General features: G+C 43.3%; 1 protein-coding gene across 8 annotated transcripts in view; it reads left to right on the forward strand.

Annotated features, from left to right (window-relative positions):
* Window positions 1-24,106, forward strand: part of POMGNT2 (protein O-linked mannose N-acetylglucosaminyltransferase 2 (beta 1,4-)) — a 32,882-nt gene that overhangs the window by 3,630 nt on the left and 5,146 nt on the right. Inside the window, exons 3-5 of one of the 8 annotated variants that reach the window (XM_074839588.1) lie at window positions 4,039-4,358; window positions 5,052-5,171; window positions 23,325-23,474. The exons of 2 other annotated variants lie outside the window; for them this stretch is intronic. The gene's annotated coding sequence lies outside the window, so the exon portion shown is untranslated. Of the gene's footprint in view, window positions 1-4,038; window positions 4,359-5,051; window positions 5,172-11,171; window positions 11,361-18,557; window positions 18,682-23,324; window positions 23,475-24,106 lie in introns of those variants that run through there. 5 more of the 8 variants (XM_074839607.1, XM_074839597.1, XM_074839629.1 and 2 more) reach the window with 5 other exon arrangements.

Consider the following 24,106-nt stretch of genomic DNA (forward strand, 5'->3'; position numbering starts at 1 on the left):
CAGAAGACAGTAGCAGTCAAAGCGAGACTCCTGACTTCTCTGCTCTCAAAAGAAAGGCAGCCCTCTGCAGCCTCATTTGTAAGCTACTGTCCTCTTAGAAATCCTTGCTCAAGAATATTCACCAGTGTCCTCAGCATAAATTGGGAACTTGTTGATCGCTCTTGATTAATTGGACTGTGCTCCATGAGCCAGTCACTTTCTATTACAGGACAAAAGCACCAGGAAGATCATGGCTTATTGTAGGACCCAGTGTGCTGTGAATTTTCACAGGAAAGCCCTTTACTCTTTCCCTTGTTCCCTCATTCTCACTTGCTTCTCAGTTCCTTTCTTGTCCTTTTTCCTTTCTCTGTTTCTTTCTCTTTCACCATGTCTTTGACTTAGGTCTATTCATGTACTTTAAGGACCCACCTAAGTGTTTGCAGCATAGGATGTAAGTACCTATTTGCACTGTATCATCAAAGGATCACATTTCCAAATTACAACTTTTCTTTTGAACAAGAAGAAAAAAAGGTTCCTGGTTGCTATGGTGATGATCACTATATAAATGCCTATAAATAAACAGCTGATTCTTGGACTTTGATTTGAAGTATTTTTGCTTTTCTGATGAGATATAATTAAATATCAAAATGGGAGGAGGTGACATTTTACTAATTTTATTAAATACATGTTATTTGTATGCCTTCTGTTTTATAGTATTTCTGCTGAGAACAATTAAATAGTAAATTGTTTATTTTCCTCTCTGTAGAAAGTTGATGTTTTGAAAAATCAAAGTCTAGTATTTATAGAAAAACTTTTAAATGCCAAAAGGCACTCCACTAAAAAGGTGGTGTCCATTTTAAGTTTAATCAGAACATAGATTTTGAGCTAAATACCTATTTTTCTTATCTCTAAGAGACTATTATGTGCTGTCACAACATTTAAGTTTCAGTCAAAAGTGTCTGTAAATGTAATTATGTTCTTCTGCAGTATTTGAAACCCCACTGGGGCACAACAGCAAAACTTGAAAATGTCACTGACTTTTTCTTTTATGTTAAAATGACAAAGACAGAGTAAAAAATTGGATATTCCTCATTGAAGTTTGAGGAGGAGAGGAGAATTGACTTTTTTGTAAGCCTTTTGTTCTCAGGTCCATGATGTAAAAGTAGCTTCCTCTCTGTGCTGAAGGTGATAACTAAAATGGATTGGATGGAGACAATAAACTGCTGCTTCAGAAGTCAGCAAGTAGCCATCAGCCATTGCTAAAAAAGCTCTTTTCATTAGTAAGCTCTGGAGCCCAGTCCACCCACTTGCAGTTTCTGAAGCACGACTGCAGCCCAGTTTCCCACCAGTGCACTGGAGTATTCCCCCTCACAGGTGTTTCTCAATCAGGACATGGGTGCACTTTGTTTAACAGCAAAGGAGAGTTTATAATGGAAGGAGCTTGCCTTAGGGGAAGGAAAATAGTTATTTATAATATACAGAAACACTCCTTTGTCAAAGGCTCAGTCTAGTTCCTTGGTGGAAACTGATTTTGCCACAGTGGCCCAAAGAGAGATTTCTTCAGTCCTAAACTGTGGAGTGCAGCTTGTGGTCTGGTAGGGAATAGATCTGCTTTCTACCACCGTCACAGCTTTGTATTCAAAGAAGCTCTCAGATTTCCAAAGAACTTTGAAGCACTGTCCTGTCCTGTTAAACGTTTGGTAAAATAACACCACATTATTCACTGTCTTCATTCCCTCTGTGCATTCAGATTCATATCTACTTGTTTTACCAATTTAAAATATATTTGACTAAACCCCTTTTACTTCAGAGCATGTGTAATTGGGAGGACAAGGATACACAGTATTGGGTTTTTTTTCCAGTTACACACAATTACTTTTCACAGAGCAAAACACGTACATCTGCACACAGCTATTGAAGGTAGGGGCAGAACAGGAGCAAGGAATGGTGTCCCCGAAGGTCTCGCCTGAGCAGTGACAGCCTGCCCAGGTTTGATTTATGTTTCATAGGCCTGTCACTTTTGTCTCGGCTGAGCTGCTGCTGTGGCCAGGCTGGTGAGGATCACCTGAAGAACAGTGAGTGACAGCTTCAGTGATTTCCTGGCAGTAAATTAACCCCAGAGCTGCCTCTGGACCTGGCGCTTTGTGCCATGGTACTGCGCTCACCTCCCAGAGGGTGGCACAGAGTCCTGACCCTGACCCTGTGCCTGCCTCAGCACTCTGTTTTGTGTGAGCTTGAGGCCAGAATCAGGAGCAGGTTGTGCTTTCTACCTACTGAAAGGTGATTCGAGGTTTGCGTGTATCAAAGGCGGTTTTACCTGCATTGAGGTTAGACCTGCAGGTCTCAGCTGCCTTCACAGGATTCTGTGGCGGACAGTGGACAAGGCAATCCAAGGTCTCTCCCAAAAAGGCCATTGAAAAGGCTGATGAGGTTTGTAGGCATCTTGAACCCAAACAGACTCTGTGCTGCCTACAGGAGCAACAGGGAGATTGGAAGGGTGGCAACAAACAAGGACTCTTGAAAGTGCTCCAAGTTCACAACCACTCCCAGGCTAACTGCTTGGCTTTGGTGTACCTGGAGACCATGTTGATGTCGGAGCAGGACCAGGCTCCAGAGTCACAGAGAGAATTTTCTCAATTGGAAAGTACTGTTACTGCTAGTACATACTGCCTTTTAATGGAGTGATATCTTTATTTAGAAGCCTTTTCTTAGGGTAGGAGGATGAAATACATATATTGATATTAATGACAGTATGAGCTGGTGAGGACAAGAGGTGGAGGGAGCTATTGTGTGTTGCCTTTGCTGGTGTGGATAGGACAAAGGGTGAAACAGTGCATATACCAGATTTTTTTTTTTTTTTTCTTCTTCAGAAGTTCTGCTTTTCTGTGTGTGGTTTTTTTTTTCTTTCAATTTTAAAATTTTTTTTTTAATGGATGGATATGATCCAGGACCATCTGGTGGAATTTGCCGTTGTCACATCTAGGTTTTCTGATGTATTGCCTGTCAAGTTATAGTGTATGTTCAGATGAGTTTCTCATATGATGTGCTGACAACTACTGACAGCCCTGAGATGGGAAGTTGGAAGCTTGGGGAAAGAAGAGAGGGGCAAAGTTAGCTGTAAAAATGTAACCTTGATCGCTCTTGATTGGTGGATTTCATTTCTGTACCTTTTTTAGTAAAGAAACGTGAATGAGTGAACTCTAAACCAAGTGCATCTAGGTGCACCTAAGGTACTGTAATTAAACTTGGAAGGTTTGTAGTCCACTCCTAGTTCTGTCATTGATTTTTTTTTTTCTCTTTAACACTGGGTTCCTCATTTAATCTTTCTCTGTCCTTAACTGTCCATCTGTAGCCACTCTTATACTTATTTAAATTGCAGCCCTTCCTTCCTCCTTTACTCCTCAATCCTTCCCCAGTCCCTCCTCAGAAAAGAGATTTTACCACCAGGTATCCTAATAATTGTGGTATCCTAATCCTAATTCTGTAGTAAAATGAGCTAAGATTTTTGGCAAATTAGTATTAACCTTTGCAGACAGATCACATGTACGAAAGCAATAAGCAACTCTGAAATAGCTACAGTAATTCTTTTCTTGCTGGTATAATACATAATTAAAGCAGGGGGTTTTGATGTAGAGGTCCATGGTGCAATTGCATTTTCTCACACACTGACAAAGATAATGCTGTACTTCGTAATCCAGAATCCAAACAAGATATAAACCAGTTCCATTTTGTTCCCCATTTTTTCTGCTGTAATTTGAAGCCTGAGTAGCAATTAGGCTGGTGACAAGATAAATTTCACAACTTGTTATCATTCTTCATTTTTTAATTGGCCAGATCAGTACAGAAGTGATTTGTGTTTGAACTTGAAAGGTTCTTAGTTTATGTAGTACTGGTAGAAAGCATAGTGCAGGTACTTATGAATGTGTTAGAAGGAAGCCTGTTTGTAAACAGAGATGGGATTGCACTGCAAAGGCACGTCCAGGTGTGGTTCCGAACACAGATCCACCCCCCCATCCCTCTCAAAGCTGCAATGGTTATACTGGGCCTCCTGCATCTTAGGTCCTGCCTAAATGTTGACGAAGTTGGAAGTCGCCCTTGGAAAGGGAAAAACTTTCTTTCATGGGGGTTTGAAGCTGAAGATGACAGTCCCCACGCTCAGGGGACTCTTGCTGCAGTTTGCTAAGGAAGAAGCTGGAAAGCATTTACTTGTCTCTACTCATTCCTGTGTCTCCTTGGTGCTACCTCCTGGCCTGGAGACTGCGAGTGCCCTTCTGTAGCTGTGGAGGGACGTCGTGCTAAACTGACCAGGCCAGTAGAGCCTGAATATAGGAAAAAGCGACCAGTGTTTCATACTCTGATCTTCTGCAGTTCCATACTTTGTGAGTATCTGATAAGGAGACTTGGAAATGATCCAGCTACTGTTCTGTTGTAGGGGAGGGACTGGAGTATGCAAGGGTCAGCAGCTCTCTGTGGTGGTGGTGGGTTTTGTTGGGTGGAGCACTCTTCTTGTACTCATCAAGCATCAGCTCAGCTATTGTCAGAAGTGGAGTTTGGAGGAAACCCCATAGATGGAATACGGCCAGATTCTCTGCCTGTAACATGTTTGATAGCACTGCAGGGAGGCGAGGCTGGTCTTCAGCCCTTAAACACATTAAATTAACTCTGGGCGAGCTTGCTGGGAAAAGGGTAATGAAGCAGGTCAGAAACGGGATGTGTGTGCTCAAGCACATGCAGTGGGCTTAATACTCCAGGCAGCATTCCCGCAGGCACGTGGCTGGGGAGCAGCCAGGTCCTGGAGCACGCTGTGCTGTTCGTTAAACGTATCACAGTCCACAGATGCAGCCAAAATCACTTGTCCAGGCATAAAAGATAAAGTCAGTTAGGAAGGAGAGCAATCCCATCAGGAGAAACTTGTGAGAGGAGCTGGATGCAGCCTAGCGTAATGCTGCCTGTGTAGGGCATGTACTAGCCAGCACCCTCTCAGGCGTTGCCTGCGTCTGTTGCAGCAAAAATTTCAGCTTCTGATAGTGGAGACTGATGAAGATCTTGACACATCTATTCTGTTGTTTCAGGTAGAGGCGGCTGCTGAATGGATCTGCAATGTGACTGACGTGCGGTGCTTCATCTTTATTTCATGTGATGAGGAGGTGGGAGGGTGGAGATCACTTGAAGTGCCTGGCTAGAGACAGAATGTAATTTATCAGTGTTCATTTGTCTGGAGGGATACACAGCCCATATATAATTTAGAAACGTGTTAAAAAATAGGGAGCTGTTGTCTTTTAAAATCAGTGAGCGCTCAAGTCTGTTGGTTTAAAATCTTGTTTCTGTGACACATAAATGCACTGCTATGCATTTTGTATTTATAGTGTGTGTACAGTATAAGTGATATGTCTAAAATGAACCAAGAAAGTGTGTATAAATAGTATGGATAAAACTAAGCCCTTCATAAACTCAGTAATGTGTATTTTCCATATTTAGGCTGAAATATCTGGAACTGCGCATGGATTTATCCTAGTCAGTTTTTCTGAGATCACATTTAATATAGATGTTCTTTTCATATGTGATGTGCAAATGGACTTTTTTGTTTGTTTCTATTGTGGTAAATATCCTTTCCCCCACTTTTTTTCCTTCTCCCTTTGAGTCTTTTTCTCCTTTTTCTGATTCAAGCCTGATGATGATACACTATAGATAAATTATCAGAGGGGGAAAAGGGGTATTGGTGCCCTCCACCTTGCTGTTGAGAAATCTGTATTTGTTTTCTGCAGTGTACTGAGAGCAAGAGAAACGAGCAGGGTGTTGCTGTCCTTTATCACAGACAAAATGATAAATTACATGTCCTGGAAATTTTAGAGCTGTGTAAGAATGCACATCCTTGGCCCACAAGGATGTGTGGTTGAAAGTGCTTATCCAGCCAGGAATTAAGCACGTGCTTAAATCAAAGCACAAGCGTTGCTTCCACTGGGTGTATCTACCTGGCACCACGCTGTGTGGGGTAAGCAAAGCTCTTGCTGTGAAATGAGGATTGATTTCTTTTAGTGGCCTGAAGTAGGAAATGAGCCTTTTCCAGTCACCTGGAAGAGTGGTCTCTGAGTAGCGCAGTTGTTGCTCTTCTGTGATACTGTCCTTGATTCTATGGTGTGAACTGACGTAGGTGGAAACTCTAATGGTTTGGTACCTTACAGTGCATCTGTCCACTTCCCCTCCTCACTTTTCGCACTCTGCCCATGTCTGCTAACCATGAGCAGAACACCTCGTCTGTAGTAGGTGGTACAGTAGGGTGGTGCCTCTGCCTAGAAGGCCTGAAGCATTAGAAGACACTGAGGACGTTACAAGGGAGTGCATAACTTTTCCTTCCTTGCAAACAGGGAAATACGTGGAAATTTTCAATAATTTACAGTTCAACTCCTTTCCCTCCTGTCCAGTGTAAAAGACTTTGGACCAAAGCTGTGTATGCTGGCTTGCTCTCTGCCAGCCCAAGAAAGAAACTGCTTGGAAAAGCGGCTAAAGGAGGACTGGGGTTTTTTTGGCTGCTGATGGCAGTATGCGGTAGGCAGAGTGGTGTAGGTCTTTTCTTCATCTGGTTGTTATTCTGGTTGTCCTTTAGTGGAAGCACTCTTTTTGGCTCTGTTCTCTTTCCTCTGCTTTAGTTCATTTTCATTCTGTTTCTTGCTCCTTTGAATTTGATGGCGTCTGTGCTTTCTGAGGACGCAGCGTATTCTCTGCTCTGGGTGATGTCCACGTGCTCCTGGTGGTGTGAAGTTGTTTATCCCCTTCCTGCTGGATTTGAGCTTGCATTCTAACTGGGAGGGGAGACATAATTTTTGTGTACAGATGGAAATGTCTTCATTGGGTTTTTTGGTGCTGAATTAGATGTCATCCCTCTTGCATCCTTGAGACTTTGAACAAGAGATGGGGGCTGAGTTTTCCTGATGTACTGATTTTATAGCATCATTCGTTTTCATTGAATTACCTCCAACTGATCCCACAGCATTGTAGCTGGCACTGCAATTCTCACATCTCCTGTGTTTTAAGTGACTTTGTTTACTTCATACAGTGCAATGAGGTCTTAGGCTCATGACTGGGAATTCCTTGGTGCTTTACTGATAAACACAGATCAAAAAGATAATCTCCCAGTCTGGTCTTTTTTTCTCTGGAGCAGTCTTTGAAGGTTGCACATTCTTCTGCTGTACATCCTTTGTCCAAGTGTGTCTTCCTTTTGTTCTTTATTCCCTTCCTACTTGTTTCTTTTTTTCCTTCCCTTTATTTCAGTCCTACATCTTCTATATTCTCTTGGATTGCTTTATGTTTGAGAAGAGACACACCTTAGTTTAAGTATAGTTGGCTGTTTGGACTTGGAAGTTTTCCTTAGGAATGCTTTGTAAGTGAAGGGCTCAGTAATTTGCCCCTTTGGCTCTTAAAGCTTTTTCCACCGACAGCTGAAAAGTTTTACTAACTTTTCCCATCCTGCCTGCAGCTTTCATTGCCATTTGACTGTCTCACAGGCCAAAGCTTGCTTTGTCATACCTATGAGAGGCTGTGCTGCAGAGTTCTTACATCTGAACCAACTGACTTTTCCTTTTTCCATTGTAAAATATTTTGCCTTTTCCTTTCAAAACACACATGCAAGTATCCTCCTCTCCCCTGACCTTTGACTCTGCCTTATAAAACTGCAGGAGAGATCTAGATAATTACTGACAGCTGGACTTGGCACAGTTGCGTCCAGGAGCCCCTTCAGCTGCTAGATGTTCTGAAGGTCACATGTGTGTAAAAAGGGGCCAAGGGGCATTTTGATGTTAAACAAGGATTGCTTGGTTCTTGTGTGGAGATGGCATATATGGAGATGGCGTTTAAAGATGAGAGGAATAAGAGTTTATATGATAATAGAAGGGGGTTTTTTGTATTTGTGAAAAAGTGGGTTTTGTACCATCCAGCCAAAGTTCAACTAAGAAAATGTAATTCTTAGTAAAAATGGTTTCGTTTTTTAGTTGCAAAGATTTCTCTGTATATGGTGTTAATTTCCTTTCCATCTTTTTACTGGCTTAATTTAACAATTTGATTACACATGTATTTTTGCTCTTGAGAGACAATGGGTGCGATACAATCTCTGTTTTAAACTTATCATGTAATTAGCAGGAAAAGATGTCTCTAAAGTCTGATCTGCCTACTTCTTTGTTGCTTGAGGAGCTGAATTATGGGATTTACATCCTTGACTGGAAGCCCTTGTTGTGTAAATTTGGCATAGGCTATTTCTGTTCCAGAGAACCATCTCTTTCTTCATCTTAGAGCTGTGTAGATGCTAGGACCATGCCTGCATGAAGCCAAGTAATGTAATGAGTTTCCTAGTCGTGCTATATGTACCTCTTACATGAAGTGGGCTTGCACACAGATCTTTCTTATTCGTCTAGTTATGCTTTCTGATACAGTAATCAGTAGACCATATAGTTTTTAAAATATTCCTTTATGAAGTCTTGTGGCTGGCATTGAAAAATAAGCTTTGCTCTCCCTTCTCAGAGCCTTGGTCTTCAGAACCAGCATGTTTGGGGTGTTTCTGCTACAGTCTTCTCAAAGCCGTGCTGTGAGTTTTTCATTGCTTTTGGAGATAAAATTTAATTCATTATGTTTTAGGGCCCACTTTTGCATACTGCTCTCTGAATAATACGTATTCTTGACAGTTCAGTTCCCTTCAGTGGTGTACTAGTGTGAACATGTTTTGTTCTAGAAGTGGTACCCAATGAAGAGTTTAGACCCTGATTTCTTTAAGCTCAGAAACTTGTGTGTAGTTTTAAGCTGTACGTGAATGCTGGATCACTGGTGACCAATGAAACATCTAAGCACAGTCTGTGTAAAATACCTTGGCTTGGAAATCACAAATGCCCTGAAGGAATTTGAAGCCATCTGGCTCCTTCCCTTCTTTTGTCCCCAAAAAAGCCCTCCTTAGTTTGAAGCGTAGGGACTGCACTCCCTCCTCTGCACTCTCTTGGTATGGGTAACGATTTCCTGGATGTGATGGGTTTTGCATTTGCTTCTGGCAAGCAGTCAAATGTAGTTACTGGATGACCACAGTCCATTGCTGGGGCAGCCACTGATGAACCTTTGATGCACCGGGAATGAGGTAGCTGTGAATTGCTTTGTATCATAGTTTGCTGTTGGTTTCCCCTCTCCCAGCTGGCCATCTGTAATGTAAATTGAGTGGGATGTTGATGGTTTGTGGATTGAAATCCCTTTGCACTGACAAGATTAGTTTCCAGTGTTTGTTCCCCGGACAGATGAGCCTTTCCCCCATACCCCTGTGGAGAAAAAGTCCTCTCCAGAACTGTGTGGCACCAGTTTCATGAACTTTTTTTTTTTGCACTGACTGACCATATCATAAGCTCACTTGTGTGAGCCAAATCAGACTCAGACTGTTCTTGCTGTTGTGAATTTATTTCAATTTTTATTTAAATGTTTTCCCGCTTATCTTTCACAATGGATGGGAGGAATGGAGAGAAGAAAGAGGAAGAGGGGTGGCAAATAAAAAGGTGCACAAAGATTAATTTGCTGTGTAGACTCCTCTTTTAGATGGAGGGAGAGACACACCTGGGAAAACAGGTTATCAGACCTCTAAGCACAACAGATGAAATACTCTTCTTTTTAATAGACACTCTGGTGTCACGCTGAGGCGGTCACTCAGCACTAAAACTATATGACCAGATTCATTTTGAGGAGACATGAGGTGTTTTTCTGGGCGTGTGCATTTTTACTGCCTTTAGCTAAGTTAGGGCCCTTGGTGCTTATCACTTTTTAATGATTTGTTCTTACCCCTGCTCCTTGCTTCTGGCTGTTTGTTCTTTGCTACTTAGGTTATTACTCATGTTCATGCAGAGACCTGAGAGTTAATAGAAAATGAAGATTGGAGTTGCTTTCCCCTTCTCTTCTCCTGTAAGGTTATCTGGGACAGCTTCACATGCATTTATATATGGCTTTGCAGCTTCTTGGCTTCTGACTGTGTTACAATTGTGCCAAAGGTATAAAACGAAAGCTGGAAAGCTAGCAGCTTATTGAAATTAATTTCTTTAGATTTATAAAGCCACTGATTAATCATCTTTTAACGCAGGTACAAACTTAACAGAAATATATATATTCTGTATATTAATTTTAATCTTCTATATGATTTTTTTAGTAGTCATGCATGCGTATTATATACCGATATATATTTAGCACAGAGGTCACAAAGTCAAGTTATTATACAAAAAGTTCTCTAGTCCTTGCTTAATTTATGTGCATATCTTTGTCCCATTGGAACACAGGGCTCCTAGGTACATGCTTGTCTTTAAGCATTGAATATATTCAAACAAATTAGAGAAGAGGGGTTTTATTCTAGTATATTTTAATTTTTATTTTAGTGTATTTCATCACCTTGATGGTAAAAACATGGTGGTTATTTTGTGTAACCTTAAGTCATCTAGCAAGATGGCTGTTTTCTAGTCAGTCCTCAGCCTCTGACTTGGGTGTTTTCTCCTTTCAGATACCTGCTGCATTAATAGAGGTGCAGATTTGAGTCATCATAGTTGCAAGAGGAGCTTTTTGTGGCTGAAGCTTTAATCCCTTTGCCTGGGAAGAAGGGTGGTTACCTCAGCAGACTGTTCCTGTCAGCTTCCAGGGCAGGTTGTTAAGCACATTGTTCTGCCATGGAGAGGGTGGAGCTGGATGAGCCAAGGCAGGAAGATTCTGTCTGGGATGATGTATGTCCTCCCTCTCTGACCCCTCCAGGTTTGGGATGGGTCTCACTGCCTATGGCCGATATATATGTATATTTTAGTCTTGTCTTTTCTCCAAGGTCACAAGAACCTTCCTCTTTGAGGATGATGGGTGTGACAGCACATATGTTTTTACTGTGGCTTATCTTGGTAATTCTTTGCAAGTGAGAGGGTTCAGACCTGCTCCAACCCTGCCTGTGCTTGGGTTTTCATGATGCAGGGCTTTCATGATGGCTAGATGGCTTCAGTGGGGAATGGCTGCATCAGCAGCAATTCTGGCAGAAGGCTAGAGGTGGAGAAGCACATCTTGTTGTAGAATACTGCCTGTAGTGCCCTTGATGTCTTGAAATACTGTGTAAAGTAGCTGAAAGACCACTCCCTTCTTGGCTTTGCCAATACCTGCACATGGATCCAGAGCTGTACATAAATGAATGGGGGCAGGTGTTTTTAAATGGAGCTGTTTTATATGGGAGCTGCTTTATTGGGCTGATGTTGCTCTTCTCTCGGTGACATTCAGGTTACGCTTCAGTTATTTGAAGAGATTCTTGTTGCTAAATACTTGACTCAGCATTTGACTCAACTGAGGCAGCAGATCTTGCCAGTGGGAAGGAAGGGAAGAGAAATGAGCTGCTGCAGCAGGGTTGGGTAAGGAATTTCCCATCGTCGAAGGGCCACCAGTGACAGCAACTATGTCAGTGGGTTTGCAGATGTTTCTCTCCCAACAGATACTTTCTGCTTTTTCTCTGAAACTTTCACCTTCTTGTGTGTATTAAACGTCACATCAGCTATTTATGGGGCTATTGTAACCTCCACAGAGATGGGGTGAGAAAGGAGGGTGGTAGGGAAATGATGCTTTGATTTATTGGTGGGATTTATGGGGCAAAAATTAACCACCTTATTTTTTATTACTATTCAAATAAATATAACAGCAAGTCTTATACAAATAAAACCCCAACCCTCAAGTCAGACTTGAACTTCTTCCTCTTGCTGCTGTGCCCTTGATAAATATGCCTAGATTCAATAGTCCTTCCATGAATTTTCAAGCTGCCAAGGGCATGAAGAAGTTCTTTCTAGCTATTGAACTGTAAATTGTTGCATATGACACCTGGAGGAGTTGGAATGGTTTTGTACAAGTAACTCGGTGTATTCATCACACTTTCCCTATTGCGTGCAGTGGTTCATGTTGAAGCTGAGAAAGATGATTCATATTGCTTTCTTCTCTTTCCCCTGTCAGTAGCAGCAGTAGCCCTCAGAGCAGCATTTGAAACAGTAAATGCCTGGCCCACAGCCATGTGTTACTGCTGCTCTGCTGGGCCCTCTGATGATACTGTAATCAGATGAGAGACAAAGTAAGAATTGTTCTTTTCCACAGGGAAAATCAGACTAGGGTATTTTAAGTACTAATCGAAAAACAGTTTTAAGAAGTGTTTAAATTGGCCAGCAGACATTTTTCAGTCCTATGGCATATGCTGTCAGGAAACACCTTTTTTTTTGTTTTGTTTTTTTTTCTCCAGTATAAGTTATTTTAGATGACTCATGAGACCTTATGCTTTGTTCTGAATTCTCATGTGAATATTAGCACCCCTGGGATATGCTGCCAACCCAGAACATGGATGTTTTGTGCTCCCTTAACATCAGTCTAAGTGGTTACACTAGAGGGGGGGTTTGTCCAGTAATACTGTGCTTCTATCAGTTGTTAGTATTATACTACTATCATATGAATAGGGTTGGGTTTTATGCTGGCTGCATCCCTTTAAAATGTGGGGCTGTGGTGTACAGGTGTGGCTGAAGGGGGCGTTGGAGGTAAAACAATCTGTTTACAATTTTGGGACTCAAAATGGCAGTAAACCTTTTTATTTCCCCTGATTTGATTTAAATTCTCCTTTACCTTGGCTCTGAACTACATTCCTGTCATGCTGCTGTGCTAGGTACCTCCAGGCATTTGTCAGAGACCGGCTAATTGAAGCACACGCTCCAGCTTGGATCGAAACTGCTATTTTGATCAAGATTGTAGGCGCTGCTGCTGCTACCTTGTGGAGTTCTTTCCATGAAGTACTAGGACTTTGGTTTGTAGATTTTGGTTCTCCAGGGTTTTTAGGAAAGCGCAAAGTCTCTGAACATACCAGAAAGTGGAAGCTTAGGGCAAAGGCAGCTGCAGGGAACACTCCTGCTGTAATCCTGCTCGTGAACTGAGATGTTCTCATCAGTTCTGCAACAACTGCAGCCCACTTGCAAATGGGTGCATAATGCAGTGAAAGCAGTGAAAAGCTTGGACATCTTAAGCCCTGTCCTTCAGATACTTCCACACACTTACTAGCTGTTCACCCCTACAGATCAGTCAAAGTGCCAGACAGTTCCATTGTTTAGCCTAAAATGCAAGCTTCATATTTCTGTTATTTCTTTTTACATACCTTGGCGCCCCTATGATGTTCACATTCAGAGATGTTTTTTCTTTCAACAGCTGTATTTTGCTGTGGTATTAGCATCTTAATTTCCTAAGATGTCTATGAGACTTGCTGGTTATGACTACCCTGTTTGTGTCAACATACAGGAAAAAAGGGCATTCTTCCTCTCCTCCACCCTTCTCAGGACAAGTCACTGCTGACAGGGCCTCCACCTTCAGGCTAAGTTGTGGCTGCAGGGGATCTCCCAGGCATGCAGGAGGCCCCATGGCCCTCTGCACAGCAAGTGTGGATGGGGATAGAAGATGGCAGGAAGGTGTGCGGGGAGCAGAGCATGTCAGGGTTGTGTCTGCTCCACCAGCAGCTCTGTCAGAGCAACAGTGACAGAGATGATAACTTCATCCTCTCTGTCCTTTATCATGTGTAAACTGTCACATGTGATCTTGGAGGCCCTGGCTCCTGTCTTCAGCCCTGGAGCCTGTGGAGATGAATACAACCTTGGGGTACACAAGAGGGTTTGATTGTTGGTGGGTTTTTCACAGGAAGCTGCTACCAGATTTGTGGCTGCTGGTGTGGTGTGTCCTACCCAGATCCCTTTGACAGTTTCAGTCTTTTAATCTGTAAAATGGGAGATGTGCTCCTTCAGGAGATGTTGTGGTGATAAAGGCCTAATATTAAAGTGTTGTCTGAGAGAGGACAGATGATCTTACTGCCACCTGGGCCAAAGTAGTTAACAACTAGTGGGCTGTGAGCAGCACCACGGTGAGGCCATGAGCCACGAACAATATGCAGGGGTCTCACAGGCAGTGTTTTACCCTTGGTTTCTCATGTCACTCTAGGTGAATATCATTTATTTAGCAAGCTGCTCTTATGAGCTTCCTTTACAGACACACTGGCACTAAATACATTTGCAGGTACGCAGTTGGCATAGCTGTAGGAGAGGGAATTGGTTTATCTGTGTCACCCTGCTGACCTGTCATTACTGGTGACAAAATGGGAACCTGAAAGAGCAGAAGTGACACCTAGCTTGAGTCAGAACAGCTACTGAAGCCACCTCCTGCCTTGGGAGCTAGCAGGCGGCTCTCCCATGCTGGTCATCTGAACAGACATGGCATACAGCTGCAGGAGCAGGCCAATATGTCCCTGCAGTGCTGCTAGGGCAGTTTCTAATGGGGGTGGAGGGATTGTTAAGAGTGAATAGTTCAGCATATGACAAATTTGGATAGCTAGTGTGCTTTTCCGTAACAAGTATATATTTTATATGCATAAAATATGCACATATCTGTGGAAGAGAATAAATATCTATGAATTTGTCAGGTTGATGTAGAGACGTGTAACCTGTGTGTGTGTAAAATGTGTTTGATCGTACTTGCACCTTTGTAAAACTATACTAATGTAAAACTTGCATCCTACACCTCTTAAGCCTGGGAGTATGTCATACTTGAAGCAGTTGAGCAAAGTGGGGTTTGACCATTGAGATACTCTTCAAAAATTACCTTTTACCCTCTCAAAGTATATTCTTGTGTAGGAATTTTCAATATTTGGCTGAAGTCCTGGTCCTTTTGACATCAGTTTTAGTGTTAACTTCTGCAGAATCAAAATGCCATCCTCTGTGTGTGGAGTCCTGACCCTGGTGTCCAGAAACCCAGTGCTTGCTTTGTCTCCTTATGTATTTATCAATACAGGGACTTTTTTTTCGTCAGTTCAGGCATGAAATTTTTTTGTGGTCTCAAACTGAGATGCACTTTTGGTTCAAAAGCACTGCAGGAAGAACAATTGCTTATAGAGCATACTTCTGGGACTATAAATAATAAATGCTGTGACTCAGAGTGACGCAGGCACCCCTGCAACATATACATTCAAGGCAAAGATTCAGTAAATAACGATTTACCTGCTCTTCGCTAGTCCTAAACCAAGAGGGATCTATTCAGACTTCTTTGCTAGCTTGATGAGTTTTGTTTGTGTTGTACTGCTTTTTAGCAGTTCTGAAAATGTTAACTGTTTTTCTTTTGTGGTGCTGTTTTTAGAGGCTGCAACTTTATGAGGGGTGTTAAATATTTATCAAACTCTTAGTTCTCAGCCAAGACAACCGATGCAAACCTCATCGACTTGCAGTAGGCTGGTGGTGCTGGCTGTTTGAGAAGAGCTTGGGACTGCCACACTTTGTTCCTTACACTGCAGTAGTAATAGACAGTTGTTATTTCAGAGTTGCTGGATATATATGATTATGGTTTTTTCCCCCCTTTAATGATGCAGTTTTGTTCAGGTACTTTGTGATGTGGCAGACTGACAATAGCACCCTCTTCAGGATTGGGATTAAACCATCCAGCTCCATGGGATAAATTGTACCTGTGAAATCTATGTGTATACCTCATTCCAGGGGTAGAGAAGAAGCTTATTCATAAATAGAAGACCAGTCTTTAAATGTTGTACTTTCTTCTCCATTAAAATCAAAGCTTAGCTAAGACAAGGAGCCCAGCGTGGTATCTCTGGGTTATCAGGGTCCCACTGATAAAGTCCGTAACTGGAGCTGAAGGTCTCTGAAGTCAGTGGAAAGGCTCCCATTAGCATCGGTGAAAGCTAGGTCATGCAGTAGAGCTTTCCGAAGTGCTCTACAGAGTCAAGATGTGTTTTCTCCAGTGAAGTTGGCTACAAATCTAACTCCACTCATTAACTTTGAAAATTCTGAGGAAAAACATCTGACTTGTCCCACACGAGACAGCACCTTTGCATTCAGAGGGCAATGAGATGAGCTAGGTAGAGAAGGGTGACTCTGGATATCCTTAGTCCCGACAGGACAGGCTAGGGACAGTGGCTGGGCCTGCCAAGGAGGGGATCTCTTCTGTTTGCTCTTTTTTAAAAATTTATTTACTCCAAGCAGCTGTGTCTGACCAGTGTCCCTTTGAGATTCTCTCAGGACAGGCATAGGCTCATGCTGTAGTTCAAAGTCCACCTTGAGTTGGTGGAAAGAGGTGGCACAGGCCTGGAAAGGAGGATACTGAGGTAGATGGCACCTTTCCTATCAATCCTAGTAGTTTTTAATGTTTCCACATGGGCCAGAACCATTTTGCTTGTTCTGTAACAGGAAGGCAGAGGTGTAGAAGCAGCATTCCAGAGCAGGAGATGAGAAAATGTCTGATTTACTTCTGGGATGCCCTAGTTTAGTAGGTACAACAGTTGTGTTTATTGATCATGTTGGCAGGCTCATTTTCAAAGGTCTAGCTTTGTCAAGAACCTTTTGTTGATTTTGCAGAATGTTATTTGGGTTTATTCTTTGTTTCTTTCAGCTTATTTTTCTTTTGTATTTGGCTTTTAGCTGTCAGTCAGAAACCCAAGGTTATAAATTCTGTGGTATTACTGTGATTCTAAGCATGTGTGATGCTGAATGACACCCACATTTCTCAGCTCTGACAGTGGCTGTATTCAAGCTAGCAGTCTTGTGTCCTGTACTGGACAAGTCACGATATTCCTGGGGCTGCTTTGTGCCTCCCAATTCTGCCAGACCTCTGCCTTAGGACTACCCCGTCTTTGTCTTGTATCAGAGAAAGCGCTACTTCTGCTGCAGCAGGCAGGAGAAGCTGGATGGAGGGACATGCTTGTCTTGAGGCAGCGGATCCGTGTCCTGGGAGGGAGGAGGAGATACCCAAGTGCCATCCTTGATTGCAGGTTGTCCCCACGAAGGGGACTCCTGCAGGGGAGTCCTGACTTCAGTAAGGTCAGGGTACTTGGTATTGTGGTCTATTGCTACTGTGATTCAAAATGTATTGCCCCTCACTGCCCTGTAAACGCTTCAGCCTGCCACTGCAGATTAATTTGGCAGGGCTGCGTTGCCTTCTGCATGGAAACAGGTAGTTTCTCAGGGCTGGGGTCCCACAGTAGGCAGGGGGTGTTCATGGACAGAGTTAGTGCAGACGTGGTCAACAGTAACCAGCCAGGCAGTGTGACTCCTTAGTGCAGTGAACCACCACAAGTGCTGTAAATCCATTTATCCCCTCCCTTAGGTGATTTCCAACATGATTTGGGGAGGGTAAGAAGCTGGAGACACCAGCTTGTCTGTGATGCATATTTAGAGCCAGAGTTTCGGTGCCATGCTAACCCTTGTGCCAGACTCTCCTAGATTAGAGTTTTGAGTACCCCATATCTTACCTAATTTCATTTTTTAGTGCAGAGCCATTTGAACTTCTTCATTTTGGCAGTGATGATAAGTCATGCCATGTGCAAAAATCTAGGGATTCTTTTCTCTTTTTCCTTATGTAAAATGGCTGCTCTTCATCTGAGACCTATCTGTATGACAGCTGGATGAGATGATTGTTGTAGGTCCCTTCCAACTGAGTCTACTCTAGTTTAAATCTGTAGACATGTGTGTACACATGGGTGTTGGAGAACTTTTCCTCTTTTTCATCATTCTTATTTCGCTTGTTAGGTCTCACTTGAAGAAGCCTCCTAGATTATCAACAAGATGTATCCTGCAAATATACAGACAACACATTTGCAGCGAGCCCTATGTGTTTGTTTGCGATCTATCTGCAAGTATGTTCCTGCAGGGAACGTACTCTCCCTCCTAATAACTGTGTTCACTGGTGTGACTTCCTGCCATGAGCCTTTTGGTGAGTGCCATGGGCAGAACGGGGCTGCTCTTCTGATCCCGCATGTAGATCCAGTTGCGGGATTAGGACTTGAAATGTTCCCGGTCAGTACCGCCTGGTTTGCCATCTTCAGGAAGCTGACAGGTTCAAGCTCTGCTGAAAAGGTTGGTGTAAGACACTTTCGCCTCCGTGACCTTCAGCTTGTTCGCAGTAAGAGACTCTCTTACAAGCTCCTGGCTCATTTTTGTGCCTTTAGGAATTACTTGTTTCTACCGTAAAAGACAACTTCATTTTGAAAATATGGTTCCCTGGATCTCTGAAGGAAGGCACTCACAGCCTTGTTCAATACCAAGCCATTTGCTGACTGACCATCCCAGCTGGGAAGTCGCTTTCCCGGTGCCAAGGGAATTGCTAGAAAGCATGCTGAATGGCTTTCATGTCCTCTAGCAAGGGGCACTTTTTTCCTTTTTCTCCTATTGTTTTGTTCTTTTGTGTGAAGTGTTTGGAGTAGTAGTGGCATTGATGATATTCAAAAGCAGGATTTCTAAAATGCATCCCCCCCAAACCAGTTTGCTGTCTCCCAGGACATGCTCAGCTTTGTGAAACAGCACGATGGTGTTTGTTTCAGTGTGGCCGCCCACTGGGGATTTGCAGGAATACTGCAGCAAATCATCCTGCATGCAAGGCTGACCTCTGGGAGGCTAACAAATTGAGGTGAGCCAGCTGGAGCGATAGGACACTGCCGACAGACGGAGCATGCTCAGACCTGGGGGAGAAAGGTAGTTCAGTCTGCAGATGGTGCACGGGTTACTGTGCTGAGAGCTGTTAGACACGATTTTTTCTTTATGGTAGTGGGGAAAGAAGAGGACTGGAGAGTGTTTATCCCCCGGCAAAGCATAGCTTTAAGGTGTCTTCTTTTTTCTTTCTCCTGTGAAAGAGAGGCACTGGATAGCATTTCCTGTTATTTAGCAACGCCAGGTATGCCTGCATGTGCTGAAACACTAACCTAGCAGTGATAGTACTCCCAAGATTAAAAAGGTTGCAGATGCTCTGAATTACTGTGTTTCTTTGCTGGGTGTTATTGTAACTGTGCTCTGTTTGCTGTGCTGATCACATACGGCTCTGAATTCAGTTTTGTTGTCACTCCTGGCTGCGGTGTACTTCAGGGGGAGCGGGGTGGGGGGGTTAGTATGGTTTTTGATGCTATCTCCTTGCTTCCCCCTGCAACTTCACGCTGAACGTCTCCTCCACAGCTGTGCATGTGTGGGAAGGAGCTCAGTAGTTCATTTGTAATCTCAGGTCTTTGTAGTTCCTCTTTGTTTGACTGGTGGTTTGCTTTATCATTTTTAAACAAAAGTCTCACGGGGAAAACATCTTTGATCTGGACTAAATTCTGTAGGTTTTCAGAAATGTATTTCTTACTGGACAGGTGCTGCTTTGGGATTACTTTTTTTTTTACCCCATGCAAAACCATGCTAATGTAGAGCCTGTGGTAACCAAGGAGGGATTTTCACTGTTCTTATTGGCTGTGCTGTGCTCCGAACAATTTCGGCTCCTGCTTAGAATTTGCAGCACACAGGAGCGGTCTCAGGCACCATGCTGATGGGAAGCGGGGAGAGCTCAGGCTGTAGATGCTGCTAAGCACCAGTCCCAGTATCCAAATAACACAGGTACTCTTCCCGTCGGAGAATGGAGAAAGAAAGGATGGATAAAATACAGAGAATAACAAATGGCAGCTAAAGCCCAAAGGCATAGCTGGAGTGGCTGAAGCTCATCTTGTTCAGTACTTTGGGATTTTTCTTAATATTCTTTTAAATTCACTTTTGCAACATTAGTAGGTTTTCCTTTCAGCCACCCCTGCTCTGCCTTTGCTTTAGGTAGACCACTGAAGTAAGATAAACCTGCTGCTCTCTGGCACATTTTTGTTTCTGACAAAGCTATCTTGCTTACAGACTAAAAGCAAGAGAGCAGGCAAAGGGAGAGGTTTTTTACTCACATGACAGTGCTGCTAATGCCAGTATAACCTGATAGGTTTTGATGGGATACTCAGGTGAACAAAGGTCAGCTGGAATGAACTCTGTCTGTTAAGCTTCCCCCTCTGTCTAATCCTGGTTAGGAGACAAGGTACTCACCTTGGGTTTTCATCTTAAGGCTTGGGACTGACAGAAGGTGAAGACTTGAGGTCTGAGAGAAATACTTTTTCTTTTTCAGCTCATTTTTCTTATATCTCCCACCTCAAGCTTGTTTATCAGAAATGCATCTTGTTTAGGGGAATTTTCTGGAGATCAGGGTTAGTTTTTGTTTGGGGAAAGGACTTCATATTCCATGTCATTCTGGATGGAAAAGAGATCTTGGAAATATGGATCTTAAAAGCCCGAAAAGTATTATTTTTAGTTTCATACTTTGAGCTCTGTTTTGTGGCTTGCTTATATGTGTTGACTGCTTAGTGTTGGAATTTTTTTTCACCTGTTCTTTTGTAGATCAAGATAGCAGTATCAACAAATACTAAATCAGTGGCTGCTAATCAGCATGAAAGTCAGGTTGGATCTCTTATCGTCCCAGCTCTCTCAGACTCTGAAATTAAATGGAAGAAAACTTAGAGTTTTCTGTCCATAAGCACAACTGGTAGGTGTCCAGTAGCCACCAACATTCTCCTGTTCATATTGAATGTACGTTTGCAGTAGGAACCATTGCACAGAGACTCCTTGGTTGCAGACTTGTATAGAAAGATTTGCGGTTTTGCTTTCTATTCCTCACTAATGCTAAACCATAAAAACTAAAGACAAACCTAATTTTGATCACAACTGTCTATAGATACCTAAGGTTTTTGTGAGACAGTTGTTTGTTTAAAAATATGTTATATTTTGATTTTATTTTTTCTAAATAAAGTTCTATTTAGAAAATTCTACTTGAGACTACAGGGTTAAGGTATTCTTATTTTTCCTATCCCCTCTTTGTATCTGGCTTCATTAATGATATTTGTATCTTTAACTGCTGGGTTTGCTCCCTTTGAGAATCTGCTCTTTTCCTGTTTAAAAAGTCAGCACTTCTACACTTCACTGCTTTTTACAAAGAAAATGTTCCAGTATTTCAATCATTCAGTGTACCATCTTCTCTTTAATGTGATATGTACTGCAAAAGATATATATATCTCTCTCATTAAATAAATACAGTGAATAAGATGATAACAGCCTTTTGGGCTGTGGGGACTGACTTGCTTGTAGTTCTGCAGGAATCTGCGACAGAAATGAGAATAAAAGCCAGTTCTTGGCTGCTGAATCCTAACTCCCCCTCCTTCCAATCGGGAAAGTTGCCTTCTAGCAACTTCTGCTTTGAGCATGAATGAAGTAGGTATTTAAAACTGCATGTGTTACATATACTGCATCCTTAGCTAAGCCTCTTGCATCAGGGATGGGAGAAAGAACAGAAGACATTTTGCAGGGAGAATGTGAAATGCCATGTTTGCACACTTTTCTTTTCCTGTACTGGTCCTGGAAAGCCAATGTAGCAAGAGATGGATCCTGGCGTATGGAGTGCTAACAGGGAAGATGCCCTCGAGGAGGGAGTATCTGTTCCCACCCCTCCCACTGTGTTGCTGAAACAAGAAGGGTCAGGGTCCCCTTCCCGTTTCCCGCCCATGCGGCTCTGCCCCGACTCCTTCCCTGTCCTGTGGCAGGAGCAGCCCCAGTCCACTCCAAGTTGTGCCATGTCGCTGGGAACTGCGGAGATGGTTCTGCTTGGACACCGCTGCCACGACTGGCAGGCTCTGCACGGGAGCTGGTCAGCTGGGCTGAACCCAAGTTGGCCTCCGTGTGGAGTCACTTCTCTCTGTGCACAGAGTGGTGATGCTCTCTGGAAATGTGTGTCTTTTGTGCTTTTTTTTCCATTTTGTGAGGTTTTTTAGCCTGCTGTGTCTTTGGAAAACTCAGCATTGGCTTGGAAGGTGCTTGGGCAGTTGGTAACAAAAGCTTGGCAAGGCCTAAGTAGACGAAACCAACACTTCTGATTTTGTTAATACCTGCAGGACTAGGTGGTCCCCCTTCAGGTGTGCTGTTCACTCCAGTGATCCTTGTTCTCCCTAATCAAGCTTGTGGTTTTTTCCTTTGGGGGTCTTAGTAGTGTATGTTTGTGTCTTTGTTTTTTATTGTGTGGGCTCTGTAGCTTTTTTCCCAATTTCTTACCTAGATTGTAATTTTTTAATGGAGATTTAAAACATTGTACATCATATTAATAGCTTTGAAGTAGTGATTCATCCTACCCTAGCCTCACAATTAAAAAAAGAACAACAGAACTCGTCTCTTAAATGAATCCAAACAGTCCTTTATGCCAACTGCCTATTAGTAGAAATTCATCTTTCCCATCCCACCCACTCTGATCTCCTCGACTTGTTAACAAGAGATGAAGAACAGTGTCTCCATCTATGCTTCCTGTTGCTCTCCCACTTCCTGAGGATGGTTGAAATGTTTAAAACGTCAGGTGACCGGCAGCTAACAGGCAGAAGGCGCTACTGTGTCCAAACTTTTGTGAGAGTACTACAGACCTGCAAGATGCTCAATGTCTCTGCCAGGAGTGCCTGCTGGACACACCAGATGCATGCTCCTGAAGGCCTTACCTGCTCACAGTAGTCAGTGCTAGTTAGAGAAGCAGGAGCTGGGCTGAGAGGATGAAGCTGTGACCCTTTTGCTAAGTGAGTGAGGACAGGGGAAGAGAATGGGGTAAGCCTTTCATGCCTGTGATGTCTTTTGGAAAAAGAGCAAAGATGAGCCGATCAAAAATAAGGGTCCCTCCCACAGGCTCTTAGCCTCTGGAGTGGCATCCATTGTGGTTGAGCTGCAAGCCTCAGGACATGCTCTTACTTCCATCGCCAAGTCTTGAGCTGCCCCTATGCCAGTGTGTTTGTTGAGCTCCCCATCTTTGACCGTACGGCACTGTAAGTCAGCTGCCCCGCTGCCCCATCAGCATTGCTGCCGGGGAGATCTGCTGCTTGTCTCTCGCTCCCACTCCTCCCCTGCAGCCTGATCCTGTCAGGAGTCCTCAAGGGCACGTCCTCTCCCCTCCTGTGGGGCATCGTTGCCCTCTGCCAGCTTGGCAGCCAGAAGCTCTGTGCTGCTTTTATGTGCATGTCTCTTCTGGCTAGGCTCTAGTCTCAGCTGTCGCATCTTCTGTTGCTGAAGGATGGTGCTTTAGCATTTCATCAAAGCAGAGAGTAAAAAAAATGTCAGTCCATGCAATTTCCTTGGTAACTGGGACGCGTTGCTCATGTGGAGCAAAGCTGTAGTTATCCCAGTGTCACTGGGAAGTGAGAGGGCGGCTAAGTGTGTTAAGGATGGGGAGGAAATAGTCTGTGGGCAACTGGGGGTGTGAACAGCCTAGATGCCAACCTGTACCTAGAAAGAAACAGCACAGAGGACTCTGCTCTTAAGGAAAGTAGTAGTGTGTCTGGCCTGAGACTTCTGCAAGTGCATGAGACTTCTGCAGTTTTTAAGTGTTTTCCGATGACACTGTGGGAGGGAAGTGGCAGTTCTAGACCCATTTTGGGAGGGAGATTTAATAATAAAAGTTTCTTTTATTGTGAAGCAGCTCTTTTCTGGTGGAAGACTAAATGTTTTCACCTATTTCAGAGTTACTGGCTGCCTCCTGGGAAAGTTTCCCATCCCAGGACTTCTGCTGCTGACAACGCTTAGTGACTGATCTTGGCTTGGGGGACTGAGGAACCAGGGGACATGGGGATTGATTGCTTGCCTTTACCACTTTTGTGCAGCCTCTCCTGGGTATGTAAAAGCAAACAGTGGGATGGTTTGTTACTATTTGTGTTCTGTCACTCCCTGAAGGACCAAAGATTTTCGTTTTCTAAGGTTTGTGTTCACTGAAAGTGTCAGATTAAAAAAAAAAAAGTGGATGATAAAATGTGGGAAAGCAGGCAAAGAATTAAGACAGTTCCCTGAGTACCTGTGAAATTCTCCTTTCAGTTCTGCCTGCGACACCCCTTCTTGTCCACATCCCCTTGTTCACTTCCATCAAAAGCAACTTTCAGCCAAGCAGTATGAACCAGGATGTACGAACTGGCAATGAGGAACAGGAACGAAGATGGATTCCTTTAGCCTTGCTAGCTTTTAACATTCATTCCTGACACCTGGTTGGCTAAAGCACATGCACCCACTTCAGCTAAGTGCAGGGAAGGGTAAGAGCTGCAGTGAGGGAAGAGATGGAGGAGGGCCTTGCAGGTGATTTTTATTAAAAAGCTGAGTTGTTCATTTGTAGCCATTTAGTGGGTATTGCTGTAGCAGAGTCTGAAATGAAAATTGCTAACCTCCGAACTCTGGATGCATCCATCAGGCTGCATCTCTGAAGTGCCTCTCATGCCCTTCCCTTGGGGCTGAAGAGGAGAGAACAAATCAGTCAG

Source organism: Strix aluco, chromosome 1 (assembly GCF_031877795.1).
Source record: "Strix aluco isolate bStrAlu1 chromosome 1, bStrAlu1.hap1, whole genome shotgun sequence".
Classification (NCBI taxonomy): Eukaryota; Metazoa; Chordata; class Aves; order Strigiformes; family Strigidae; genus Strix; species Strix aluco.